This window comes from Cervus elaphus, chromosome 1, assembly GCF_910594005.1.
Source record: "Cervus elaphus chromosome 1, mCerEla1.1, whole genome shotgun sequence".
NCBI lineage: Eukaryota > Metazoa > Chordata > Mammalia > Artiodactyla > Cervidae > Cervus > Cervus elaphus.
Window position 1 is genome coordinate 24,329,498 of NC_057815.1, and position 13,785 is coordinate 24,343,282.

The following is a 13,785-nucleotide window of genomic DNA, read 5'->3' on the forward strand; positions in this document are numbered from 1 at the left end:
TCTTTTGTTTAAACAAAAGCAAAATCAGAAGAACCTGTGACAGTGGTGACACATATGATACCTACTTGTAATACATGGGCTTCCCTGGTGGCTCAGAGGGTTAAGTGTCTGCCTGCAATGTGGGAGACCTGGGTTCAATCCCTGGGTCAGGAAGATCCCCTGGAGAAGGAAATGGCAACCTACTCCAGTATTCTTGCCTGGAGAATCCCATGGACGGAGAAGTCTGGTAGGCTACAGTCCACGGGGTTACAAAGAGTCGGACACGACCAAGCAACTTTACTTTCACTGTGATAAATAGGACTAATTCTCACGTTGGCCATCTGTAAGATTTGTACTACATATATTTGATCATTGAATTGTCAGGATGACAGCAAAATAATTCTTTATGTTGGCTTTAATTTATTTATTAAACCAGTGACATAGATATTCTTTAAAATCCTGGACTTGGTGCAATCTTCATTTTCTCTTCCTTTATAGTTATTTCTTTAACACTGTGAAATTTGAAAAAGAACTTACCATTAAAGAAAAAAGTGTGCTATAATATTAGAAAAAGCCTACTAATTATTAAGAAAATTAGGCTATGTATTCTCTTGACAGATATTTTGACAGATAATTAACACACAATATAGAAGGCAAGCTTATATTCTCTATAGATGAATTCTGTCACTCCCAAAGATGAGCATAACCCCAATTTTATTTAAATGGGTTACTCCATTCTTGCTATCTAATTTCATAAACTTGATGGATTCTCTCTTTCTTGATGAACTGAGGAAAAAAAATCTTCACATCATCTATAGGGATGAAACTGGAAGGAAGCAGACTGCTGCGATGATAGGTAAGCTGCTCATATGGACGATCGTCTCTAACCACACTCTAAATTTTATTTCAGGTAGTATTGATAAAGTAACCTAAGACCCCAGTTTGGCATTGAGATCATAAGGGAAAAAAACACTGTGACCTTGGGAGAGTCCCTTAACCAGGTGATAACTGAGCAATAAAATATAACATTTAGCAGGATACATTTTAGAGTCACACACATATAAGGTTAAGAGGACTTGCTGCCTGTTTCTGTATGGCAGATTTTTTAACAATGAAAGAAAGATAAATTCAAATGCTGTTTTGTTGTGAGGACTAAATAAGAGAATGTATGAAATGCTTTCAGCAAGGTGCCTGATGCATATGAAGGACGTTAATCATTTTCAAGCCTTCTACTTGTGCAGCTGCTATCTCCCTTGCACGACAGCAAGAGACAAGAGCTATAAAATAGCAAGAAGAATCATTCAGTTTTAAAATATTCTGAATAAAGGCAAGATTATATTGGTGTAAGTAAATTTCTTCCCAGTATTTCTACTTTGAAGAACATGGTTTGAATATATGAGTTTCAGTATGTTGTTTCCTTTTTTTAAAAAATCAGTTGTTATTTTATTATAAATTTAAAAATATTTCATTGGAGTGAACTATGGAAGAAACACTTCTAAATATTACAAATGACTTTCCAGAAGAAGTAGTTTTAGAGCACTCAATATCTTGGATGTGATTTTTAGCACCAGAGAATAAAAATGATCAGAAAATAATAATAAAATTCAATAAAGACACAAATAAGGATGTAAATTCAGTCACCTTGAAGGATAAGGGAAACCTTAAAATATCCACCATAGAGTTACTCAATTTTAGACAAATTAACTGAGACAAATGTGAGAATTAGTTCAGGAGGGAAAAAAATGAAAGGAAATCATTTAAAATGATTCATAGGGAGACTTAAGGTTATTTTTAAATACTTTATTTGATGCTCAGAGAAAAATCAGGTAGATCATATTAAGAACAGCAGTGCAAGGTAAAAGAAGGAAAAATGGCAAGTGTAGGAAAATGGGAATCTTGTTAATACTAGGCATGCGTGTGTGCTCAGTCACTCAGTTGTGTCCTATTCTTTGGGTCCCCATGGACTATAATCCACCAGGCTCCTCTGTCCACAGGATTCTTCATGCAAGAATACTGTATTGGATTGCCATTTCCTCCTCCACATGATCCTCCCAACCCAGGGAATGAACCTCTGTATCCTGCATCTCTTGCATTGGAAAGTGGATTCTCTACCACTGAGCCACCTAGAAACTGCTAGGAAGATTGTCTACATAAAGTGAATAGACTTATGGCACCCATGGCAGCTCAGTTATGAGGACACTCCACTAAAAGCAGCATACTGATCCAAATTTCACAATCTAAACTTGCATGTAGATCTTAAACTACCTCTTTTGTCTAATCCTCTCTCTGAAGGAATAGCAGGAATAGAATGACCCCACTAGTGGAATTCGGGTGATACATTTAAAGATCTGGGTTATCTTAAGACCTCTCAAGAGAGCAGTCTTTATTTTTTTAAGGTCTTAGTTTCTTAATTCTCTCATAAAAAATCTGCACAATCACCACAGACATAGTCACTGTAGAATCTTTACTCCTTTTTGTCAGCATTGTCATTGACCTTTGTAGTCCCTCTAACTTTCTTCAATCTGTTCTTACATTCCTTTTGAAATTGTCTTGAGATCTGCTTCTTCTCATACAGGCCATGTCTTACAAGCCTGTGTTTGGGCTCAATCTTCCTCATGTAATTCAAGGAACTGCAAATCATTTCAAAGCCAGCCGTCCTGTTCCCACCAAAATGAGTTCTGAATCCAAAAACAAAAATGACATCTGGTGTGATCTTGTACATTTTGGCTAGTTTTTCCCAAATTTTTGTCTTAGGTACTGTTGCCTTTCAGGGTGAAGAACATCAATGACAATTTTTTCCACTGAAGTAGTCTGTTGACCATTAACTTCCAGGTATGGATATTTACTATATTATTCATGATGGTGGCTCCAGTCTTGATTCTTAAAGATACTGCATAGTCTACTAGCTGACTATGTTTCTGGGAGGGCCTTATGACTCACTGGACCTGAGAAAGGAAGTGTTTTTGCATCTTATGGAGAGAGACCATTTGCCTTTAATTATTACTAGCAGCTTCACTTGGGAGAGGGTTACTGGGGTTCTTGGGGGAGAGAGGGGAGCAGATGTACTCCCTGCATTTTGACAAAGAATTGTGGACTGATCATGCATTTTCCTTACATTTCTGGAGTTAAAAACTCTGGTTTTCAGGACCACTCTAGAAATTCTGACTGAGTAGATCTTGAGTATAGCCCAATATTTCTGTTTTTCACAAGTACCTTAGATTATTCTCATTCAAGTGTTTTAAGGATCACAGTATTAAAAGCTTGTCTATTAAATGTAATTTTATAGATTTCCAAAACCTTTTGATAATTTTAATGTTAAATGTTATTTAAAATTAAACAGAGAGTGAATAGAAATAATATGAAGGAAAACATTTTGTTTTGAAATACCTTAAGTATGGGAAGCAATATGTTGGCAAAGTGGAGTAGTCCTATGGGGGTGAGTTGGAGCTGCAATTTGCTGATAATTTTGTAAGTTATCTTAGTATAAGAAGTATTCTACTGTGGAAATAATAAAATCTCTAAATTTTTAGATGACACTGAGCTCTACTGGATTATGAAATATCGAGCTGGCAAATACAATTTGCATGACAGTGTCATAAAGTTGTGGGTGGGTATTATGAATGTGGCAGATGGATTTCAATATGGACAAACAGAAAATGCTTTTACAATAAAATCCAAACCATACTTATTATATGGTAGATTTTATTCTCTTTATTGTAATGAACAAGCTGTGTGATTTTAGGCAAATCATTCAAACATTTGCAGCAGAGTTAAGAAGTAAAAGGGTATCTCAGAAGAGAGAACCAAAAGAGAAGGAATTGAGTCAGAAAATTCTGGAGTATTTTTTGATCAGATAATATGATTGAAGACAAGTGATGGAATATACAACTTCTTCCAGTGCTGCTACCTCTTACTCCAACCTCTATTAAAACATCAATTCTGAACTGAGGAGTTTGAATTTACATAGCACATAACAGCAACAACACCAAACAATATAGTAATAGAAAGAGTCTAGGAAAGCAGTTTCTTACTGCAATTACCCACACACTAGTGAAATGCAATGGCACTTGTGTCATAAATACTGTGTGAATAGCTAATTTTTACTAAAGCTCACTAGGTATCAAGCATTGTTCTAATTGATTTGTATTTATTAATGAATTTGATCCTTGCAATAACCCCAGGAGACAATTATCCATACTATCCCTTTGTTCAGATGAATAAATTGAAGTACAAGTAGGTTAAGTTTCTTGCCCCATAATAAAGTAGGAGGTAAATTAAATCTGACTCTGTGACTGATTTACTTTAAACAAAATTTATAAAAATACATTCTAGTTTAAATCTCTTTAATGATGCCACTGTTACAAACTTGCTTTCTGCTAGCTTCCTTGACTGATAGTAAAATAGGTGGTGTTATAGCTAGTTCACTGGTATTGTACCTGAGGCCATTTTTATCTTCTATAGCTTAGAACATAGACGTACTCTGGAAAGTGAATTTTGAATAAGAAAATTATCCACCTACTGTGAACTTCACAAAACGGCATTTGAAATCCACTGATCTAGGCAAAAGGCAAAGATTGTTGTAATTAGAAGTGCAAAGAAGAATGAAATTGCAGAATTTCAAATTGCAATAGATTTCACAGGGCTTGCCAAACCTATGGAATATATATGAAGTGAAGAGACTGGGCAGGCTTCCTTGGTAAAGAATCCACCTGCAATAGGTCAGAAGGTTCCACTGGAGAAGGAAATGGCAAAAATCACTCCAGTATTCTTTCCCAGGAAATCTTAGGGACAGAGGAGCCTGGTGGGCTGTAGTCCATGGAGGGGCAAAAGAGTAGGACATGGCTTAGTGACTGAACAACAATGACAACATAAGATTGGAAGGACTCTGATTGATCCAGAAATATTTGCATTAGATGTTTAGAAGAAAAATGATCTCTAACAACAGATATCAGTTGAAGAAGTTAGTTTGTGGGAAATTTTAAACTGAAAACAGAAATAAAAGTGCCCAATATAGATGAATATTTAGAAATACTGATGGAGCACAGGAGTAGAATCCCGAGGAAACACCCACATTTGGAAGGATAAGCCTTCTTAAGTCCTTCAGGGGAAACATGCCAAGTGTAAACAAACCAGAAAAATGAGTAAAGACACATCCAGAACAGTAGGTAAAAGGAATGATTGATTTAGGGAGTAGATTAAAGAGACACAGTGAAAGGTACAGATGAACCTGTTCAAGAGCATATGTGTATGCTGTGCTTAGTTCAGTCATGTCTGATTCTTCGCGATCCCATGGACTGTGGCCCACTAGGCTCCTCTGTCCATGGGATTCTCCAGGCAAGGACACTGGACTGGGTTGCCATTTCCTTCTCCAGAGGATCTTCCCAACCCAGGGATCAAATCCACAACTCCTGCATCTCCTGCTTTGTAGGCTGATTCTTTATGGTGAGCCACCAAGGAAGCCCACAGAACATCTACAGCCTGGTAAATCAAAAAAAAAAAAAAAAAAAAGAAGAAGAAGAAAGAAAGAAAGAAAGAGAGAGAGAAAGAAAGAAAGAAAGATTTTCAGGCTTAAACTGATTTTGATAGGTCAAGAATGATGAAGACTGAGAAAAACCTGGTGTGTCTGACAAACAGAAACTTGACAAATTTTGAGAAAACACCTTGAGTGGTTTGTTGAGGATCAGTGCCAGATTACAGACTATGAGACACATTTATGAGGAGACCATGAGGAAATAGAGCATGGAGACGGTGAGTAGACTAGTCTGACAATAGAAAAGGAAGTCAGATTAAAGGTAGTGGATTACATTTTCCATTCAAAGACTAACTCAGAGTTCGTAGTTCTTTCCTTATGTTAAGAATGCTATATTCACCATTATGATGCCAGTTATCAGAAGTTTACATTCTTTGGACTTTTAATTTCTAAATAACAGTATCAAGTTTACATATAGGCAACCAGGAAAAGTCTAAATTAGATTCATATTTAAGCCATTTACCTTATTATTTGTAAGCACTTATTAAACAATTCTTCAAAGTTTCTAAGACATATTAAAGGATTTAATAAAACAATGCACATTGTTTTCTTTGATAAAATTTTTTGTTTCCATAGATAAAAGTTCACATTGTTTTCATAAATCTGCTTGAGGATAAATTGAATTGTATGCAATGACTGACTGGCAAGGACATCTGAGCAAATTATTCAGAAATCATCCAATGATTCTTGACATTTTTAGTTAACTTGTAGCATATAAAGATAATAAGCTTTCCAGACAGACATAATAAATAAAGGATTTATTATTTAGTATTATTTCTGTCCTTTATTATTAAAGGACAGAAAAATAAATAAAGGATTAATAAAAGTCAAATTAGTATCTTATATTCCTGCAGAACTTGACATAAAAACTTAATATTATTCAGCTTCTTTAACGTAAATAAATATCCTCCAGTAGGAGTGCCCTGGTCACAAGTTTCCAAGTTTCTTGAAACTATTCATAAGTTGAAAACTCTGAAAAAAGGATTAGAAGAAGAAAAAGTCTCCTGGGTTTAGGATAAAACATTTAATACCCAGTACAGAATCTAGTACCAGTATGTACAGCCTGGTATACTGGAGTGGGTATAGATTTTCCCTTCTCCAGGGGATCTTTCGAACCCAGGGATCAAACCCAGGTCTCCCACATTGCAGGCAGATTTTTTACCAACTGAGTCACAAGGGAAGCCCAAGAATACTGGAGTGGGTAGCCTATGCCTTCTCCAGCGGATCTTCCTGACCCAGGAATTGAACAGGGTTCTCCTGCTTTACAGGAGGATTCTTTACCAACAGAGCTATCAGGGAAGTAAAGATACCCTATGTCCAATGGCAAAGAAGAAGCCCCAGAAAGATGTTAGGAGAGGTGAAATCACGTTTAGAATCAAACCCCGTACCAGCCAGAGATGCTAAGAGGGCTCAAACAAACCTTGTGTGCACCAGGACCCAGAGACTCCACAGAGACAGAGCAAAAAATGTTTCCGTGTCTCCTGCAGAGGTACGGGTCAGCAGTGGGCTGCTGCAGGGACAGGGGCTCTGGGTGCAGCAGACCTGGGTATGGCATAAGCCCTCCTGGAGGAGGTCACCATTAACCCCACCACAGAGCCGCCAGAACTTACACAGGACTGGGAAACAGACTCTGGGAGGGCACAAACAAAACCTTCTGCACACCAGGACCCAGGAGAAAGGAGCAGTGACCCCACGAGAGACTGACCCAGACATGCCCATGAGTGTCCAGGAGTCCTTGGCGGAGGCGTGGGTCGGTGGAGGCCTGCTGCAGGGTCGGGGACACTGAGTGTAGCAGTGAGTGCATGGGACCTTCTGAAGGAGGGCGCCATTATCTTCATTACCTCCACCATGGTTTGGCCTCAGGTCAGACAACAGGGAGGGAACACAGCCACACCCACTGACAGAAAATTGGATTAAAGATTTACTGAGCATGCTGCCCATCAGAACAAGACCCTGTTTTCCCCTCAGTCAGTCTCTCCCATCAGGAAGCTTCCATAAGTCTCCTCTCCTTCTCCATCAGAGGGCAGACAGAATGAAAACCACAATCACAGAAAACTAACCAATCTGATCACAGGGACCACAGCCTTGTCTAATTCAATGAAACTATGAGCCATGCTTTGTATGACCACCCAAGATGGACGGGTCATGGTGGAGAGTTCTGACAAAACGTGGTCCACTGGAGAAGGGAATGGCAAACCACTTCAGTATTTTTGCTTTGAGAACCCCATGAATGGTATGACAAGGCAAAAAGATAGGACATGGAAAGATGAACTCCCCAGGTCAGTAGGTGCCCAATATGCTACTGGAAATCAGTGGAGAAATAACTCCAGAAAGAATGAAAAGATGGAGCCAAAGCAAAAACAAAACCCAGCTGTGGATGTGACTGGTGATGGAAGTGAAGTTTGATGCTGTAAAGAGCACTATTGCATAGGAACCTGAAATGTTAGGTCCATGATTAAGGTAAATTGGAAGTGGTCAAACAGGAGATGGCAAGAGTGAACATCGACATTTTAGGAATCAGCAAACTATAATGGGCTAGAATGGGTGAATTTAACTCAGATGATTATTATGTCTACTACTGTGGGCAAGAATTGCTTAGAAGAAATAGAATAGCCATCATAGTCAACAAAAGAGTTTGAAATGCAGTACTTGGGTGCAACCTCAAAAATGACAGTGATCTCTGTTCATTTCCAAGGCAAACCATTCAATATTACAGTAATCCAAGTCTATGCTCTGACCAGTTATGTTGACAAAGTTGAAGTTAAATGGTTCTATGAAGACCTACAAGAACTTCTAGAACTAACAAGCAAAAAGGATGCCATTTTCATTATAGGGGACTGGAATGCAAAAGTAGGAAGTCAAGAGATACCTGGAGTATAAGCAAATTTGGACTTGGAGTACAAAAATAAGCAGGTCAAAAGCTAACAGAGTTTTGTCAAGAGAACACAATGGTCATAGCACACACGCTCTTCCAAAAACACAAGAGAAGACTCTACACATGGTCTTCACCAGATGGTCAACAGCAAAATCAGATTGATTATATTCTTTGCAGCCAAAGATGGAGAAGCTCTATAGTCAGCAAAAACAAGACTGGGAGCTGACTGTGGCTCAGATCATGAACTCCTTATTGCCAAATTCAGACTTAAAATGAAGAAAGTAGGGAAAACCACTAGACCATTCAGGTATGACCTAAAGCAAATCCCTTACAATTGTACAGTGAAAGTGAGAAATAGATTCAGGGGATTAGATTTGACAGACAGAGAGCCTGAAGAACTATGGATGGAGGTTTATGACATTGTATAGGAAGCAGTGATCAAGACCATTCTGAAGAAAAGAAATGCAAAATGGCAAGATGGTTTTCTGAAGAGGCCTTACAAATAGCTGAGAAAAGAAAAGATGCAAAAGGCAAAGGAGGAAAGGAAAGATATACCCATTTGAATGCAGAGTTCCAAAGAACAGCAAAGAGAAAAAAGAAAACCTTCCTTAGTGATCAATGCAAAGAAATAGAGGAAAACAACAGAATAGGAAAGACTGGAGATCTCATTAAGAAAATTAGAGGTACCAAGGGAATATTTCATGCAAAGATGGGCTCAATAAAGGTCAGAAATGGTACGGACCTATTAGATGCAAAGGATATTAAGGAGAGGTGGCAAGAATACATAGCAGAACTATACAAAAAATATCTTCATGAGCCAGATAATCATGATGGTGTGATCACTCACCTAGAGCCAGACATCCTGGAATGTGAAGTGAAATGGGCCTTAGGAAGCATAACTATGAACTGGTGGACATGATGGAATTCCAGTTGAGCTATTTCAAATCCTAAAAGATGATGCTGTTAACATGCTGCACTCAATATGCCAGCAAACTTGGAAAACTCAGCAGTGGCCACAGGACTGGAAAAGGTCATTTCATTCCCATCCCAAAGAAAGCTAATGTGAAGAATGCTCAAACTACTGCACAATTGCACTCATCTCACACATTAGCAAAGTAATGCTCAAAATTCTCCAAGCCAGGCTGCAACAGTACATGAACTGTGAACTTCCAGATGTTTAAGCTAGTTTTAGAAAAGGCAGAGAAACCAGAGATCAAATTGCCAACATTGGCTGGATCATTGAAAAAGCAAGAGAGTTCCAGAAAAAACATTTACTTCTGTTTTATTGACTGTGCTAAAGCCTTTGGCTGTGTGAATCACCATAAACTGTGGAAAATTCTGAAAGAGATGGGAATACCAGACTTTCTGACCTGCCTCCTGAGAAATCTGTATACAAGTCAAGAAGCAACAGTTTGAATGTGACATGGAACAACAGACTGGTTCCAAATCAGTAAAAGGAATACTTCAAGACTGACTGCTATCACTCAGCTTATGTAACATATATACAGAGTACACCATGAGAAATTCTGGGCTGGTTGAAGCACAAGATGAAATCAAGATTGCCAGGAGAAATATAAATAATCTCAGATATGCAGATGCCACCTCCCTTATGGCAGAAAGCGAGGAAGAATTAAAGAGCCTCTTGATGACAGTGAAAGAGGAGAGTGAAAAAGTTGGCTTAAAACTCAAAATTCAGAAAACTAAGATCATGGTATCTGATCCTATCACTTCATGCAAATAGATGGGGAAACAATGGGAACATCGACAGACTTTATTCTGGGGGGCTCCAAAATGACTGCAGATGGTGACTGCAGTCACTTGCTCCTTGGAAGAAAAGCTATGACCAACCCAGACAGCATATTAAAAATCAGAGATATTCCTTTCCAACAAAGGTCCCTCTAGTCAAAGCTGTGGTTTTTCCAGTAGTCATGTATGGATGTGAGAGTTGGACTATAAAGAAAGCTGAGCACCGAAGAATTGATGCTTTTGAACTGTGGTGTTGGAGAAGACTCTTGAGAGTCCCTTGGACTGCAAGGAGATCCAACCATTCCATCCTAAAGGAAATCAGTCCTGAATATTCATTGGAAGGACTGATGCTGAAGCTGAAACTCTAATACTTTGGCCACTTGATGTGAAGAACTGACTAATTTGAAAAGACCCGGGTTCTGGGAAAGATTGAAGGTGGGAGGGAAAAGCGATGACAGAGAATGAGATAGTTCGATGGCGTCACCGACTCGATGCACGTGAGTTTGAGCAAGCTTCGGGATTTGGTGATGAACAGGGAGGCCTGACATGCTGCAGTCCATGGGGTTGCAAAGAGTTGGACACGACTGAGGGACTGAACTAAACATAATCTAGAAGAGAAAAAGAGATAAGCTAAGTATATTCAAGTCCATTCTGATGACCATATTTTCTTGGAATAAATGGGCTGATCAGGAAGTAAGAATGACTTTGCTGAATCTCACTGTTTGAGTAGCAAAACCAGTTCAGATGTTTGAAAGAGAGTAGAACAGGATCCATTCCATCTGTAGTTTATCTGGAGCAAAACCAGCACAGAAGGTTGGAATGGAACAGGGGTACATTTTAACTGATGTTTAGTCCAACACAGGTTGTTATTTCTGATTCAATGACTGTGACCATAAGTGCTGAATTACCAGAAGAGTGTTAATAACCAGTTCTCTCTGGCTGTAGGATGGTAAGAACTCTGGTAGGCTTCTCAGGTGGTGCTAGTGGTAAAGAGCCCTCCTGCAAATGTAGGAGACAAAGGAGACATGGGTTCAATCTCTGGGTTGCGAAGATCCCTTGGAAAAGGGTATGGCAATCCACTCCAGTATTCTTGCCTGGAGAATTCCATGGACGGAGTAACCTGGGAGGCTACAGTTCATTGGGTCATACAGTCAGACATGACTGAAGCGACTTAGCACACACTTATATAAGAACTCTGATACATAGCCTTTGCATTTTTTATGTTGTAATTACTCCTATCATGGTTGATCTCAGAGTACCAAGACATGAAGAGAGGCACACAACCAACCCTTGCAAGCAGGGAGAAGACAGCTTCATTACACTGCTAGAATAGTCAAGAATATTCCACACAATAAGTGATAAAAGTAAATTGCTTCAGGCTTCTCTTTGGTCTTTGTATAGTTTGCTGTGTCCCTGTATTAAGACCCTTAACCAAATCTGCAAAAATCCCTTTACTATATAAGGTAACATTCAAAGATTCCAGGAATTGGGAAATGGATGGCTTGGGGACATTATGCAATCTACCACGATCTTCAAGGGTATGCCATTTTTCAATATTTTCCCACTACTTTTAGGACCTGCCTTATCCAGCAGTGAATTAATGTGGCTGATTCAAAAATTATGTAAGTATGTGATTCTGTGCATAATTTTCTCATCGACACAATTCTTGCTCTAAAAGGAAATCTGATGTCTACACATCCGTCCTTGGCTGATGACTTTGCCTGTAGTTCATTTGTTTATAACTGCCGTCAGACTTCCCACCACCACCAAATATTAGGTTATCTGCATCTACAGTCTTTTTACTCTTCTCCCCACTGTGACAACTGATGAATTCTCTAATAAAGGCCACACTCTTTCTGCATGCATTCTGACTATATCCTAAATCATTATCTAAGCTACTTCTTTAATTATTCCTCTCTCTTTAGCACTATCCAACTTGAGGGATGGCAAAAGAACCCAAGGATTATTTTTATTAATATTTTTCTTTCTTTTCTTCTTTTCATCCTCTCTGTACCACTTTGGAGCCACTATAGCCCTGGAGAAGGGTCTGAAGAAATCCCTTCAGACCTACCTTAGGAAGGAATTTGACCTTATAGGCGAAGATTCTATCTGGAGCAGAAGAGGAGTGAGGAGCCCAGTGTTGTACACAGTGGATTGTGGGAAGATGCTTCGCTCTAGTGAGCCTATTATCACAATGGAATGTTCCTCTCTGTACCTAGAAATGCATTTAGTATCACATATGATATCAGTAGATCAATCTAAACTTTTTGTTTTTAATTCATACTTGCTTGTTTATGTTTTCCATTCTTTCATGTTAATACTCATAAGGTTTTTAGAACAATGCCTCACATGTACCATTAATTGTAAATGTTGATTGAATAAAAATAAGATAAACTGAAAAAAACATCTTCAGAACTAGACTGAGAACTCAAATGACAGTAGAAATGAAAGTATGAGCTTGTCATACATAAGGCATAGATAGAAAAACCTTGAATGGAGACCAGAGAAAATAGTGTAGGGGAAGCAGAAGTGTGTTGTATCAAGGGAGAGATACAGCAGTTGTAGGAATAAAAGGCTGTCAAAAGAGAGAAGTGGTTAAAGGGGGGGTGATTAATAAATTCTTGTATGCTTTGCAGAATATTGGCTCCTTGTTCACTACCCTCCAAACCATTAGCAAAATTCTGTATTACTTATAAACGCTTCTGAAGCTAGATTTATTTGTCTTGTTTACAATGCAATGATCTGTGAGAGTTCTCCATGGAGCACTGAAGCAGGGCAGGCAGATCCTGTGATGCAAGGTTACACTAGTATTTCGTGTACTATTGCCCCTTGTGTTATATTGTAAGATACCTAAGGACAATTACTGCATTTGTTTTGCCCTCCATTATATCCCCACTGTTTTACAAATTGTCTGGCACAAAGTAGGTGTGCAACAGATTTGTTAATGTGTGAGGATAATTTTTCACAGTGCCAGCAGAGGAAAATCTGATCACTTTGTTCATGTGCTTGCTATCTTCTAAAGTTTCCCCTCTGTACTCTGGATCATTTTTGCATGTCTAAATGACCTTGGACAGAATTTTTACTCCCTGCAATTGCCACTGCAGCCAGGTCTGTGGAGACACAAACAGTTTCACTCAGTTGCAACTTGAGAGCATCTTATAAATGCACATGGGAGTTAACAGCCTGTGGAGTCACTTTAGGAATGGAAGCCCATTGATATGTCTGCCAAGGAGATTATCCTGAATGCATCTCATAATGCTCTGGTACTGTGGGACCAAGCTTCAGCTGCCTGTTCAAAGTGATCGTCTTCATTATGCAACCCTGCTTTTCACTATTTCACTCCTCAACCCCACCCCAGCCCACACTCCTGCTTTCTGGAATACATTTCATATAAACTACCTATAAACAAATTTTGTTCCAAGCCAAAATAATATATTTTACAATAGTTTATAAAACTTCATTTTTACTTAAAGGGAAATAATTTGCCTATGTATATAGTCTCTGTTATTTTTAGAAAGGTCTTCCTTTTTTCTGAGAAGTGCAAAAAATGTAATGTTCTGAAATGATTTTTATAGCTAACTCTATGGTCACAGCAGATTAAAGGTAATTTTTATATTCAAACCCCTGCAGAGGTGTTTGCCAAGTTTGCAGAAAT

At 38.6% G+C, this 13,785-nt stretch overlaps 1 protein-coding gene and 1 pseudogene across 1 annotated transcript in view; both read right to left on the reverse strand.

Moving 5' to 3' along the window:
* CNTN5 (contactin 5) overlaps nucleotides 1-13,785 on the reverse strand; it is a 1,534,958-nt gene that overhangs the window by 380,993 nt on the left and 1,140,180 nt on the right. The gene's annotated exons all lie outside the window — the stretch shown is intronic.
* LOC122690133 lies at nucleotides 2,444-2,837 on the reverse strand (annotated as a pseudogene).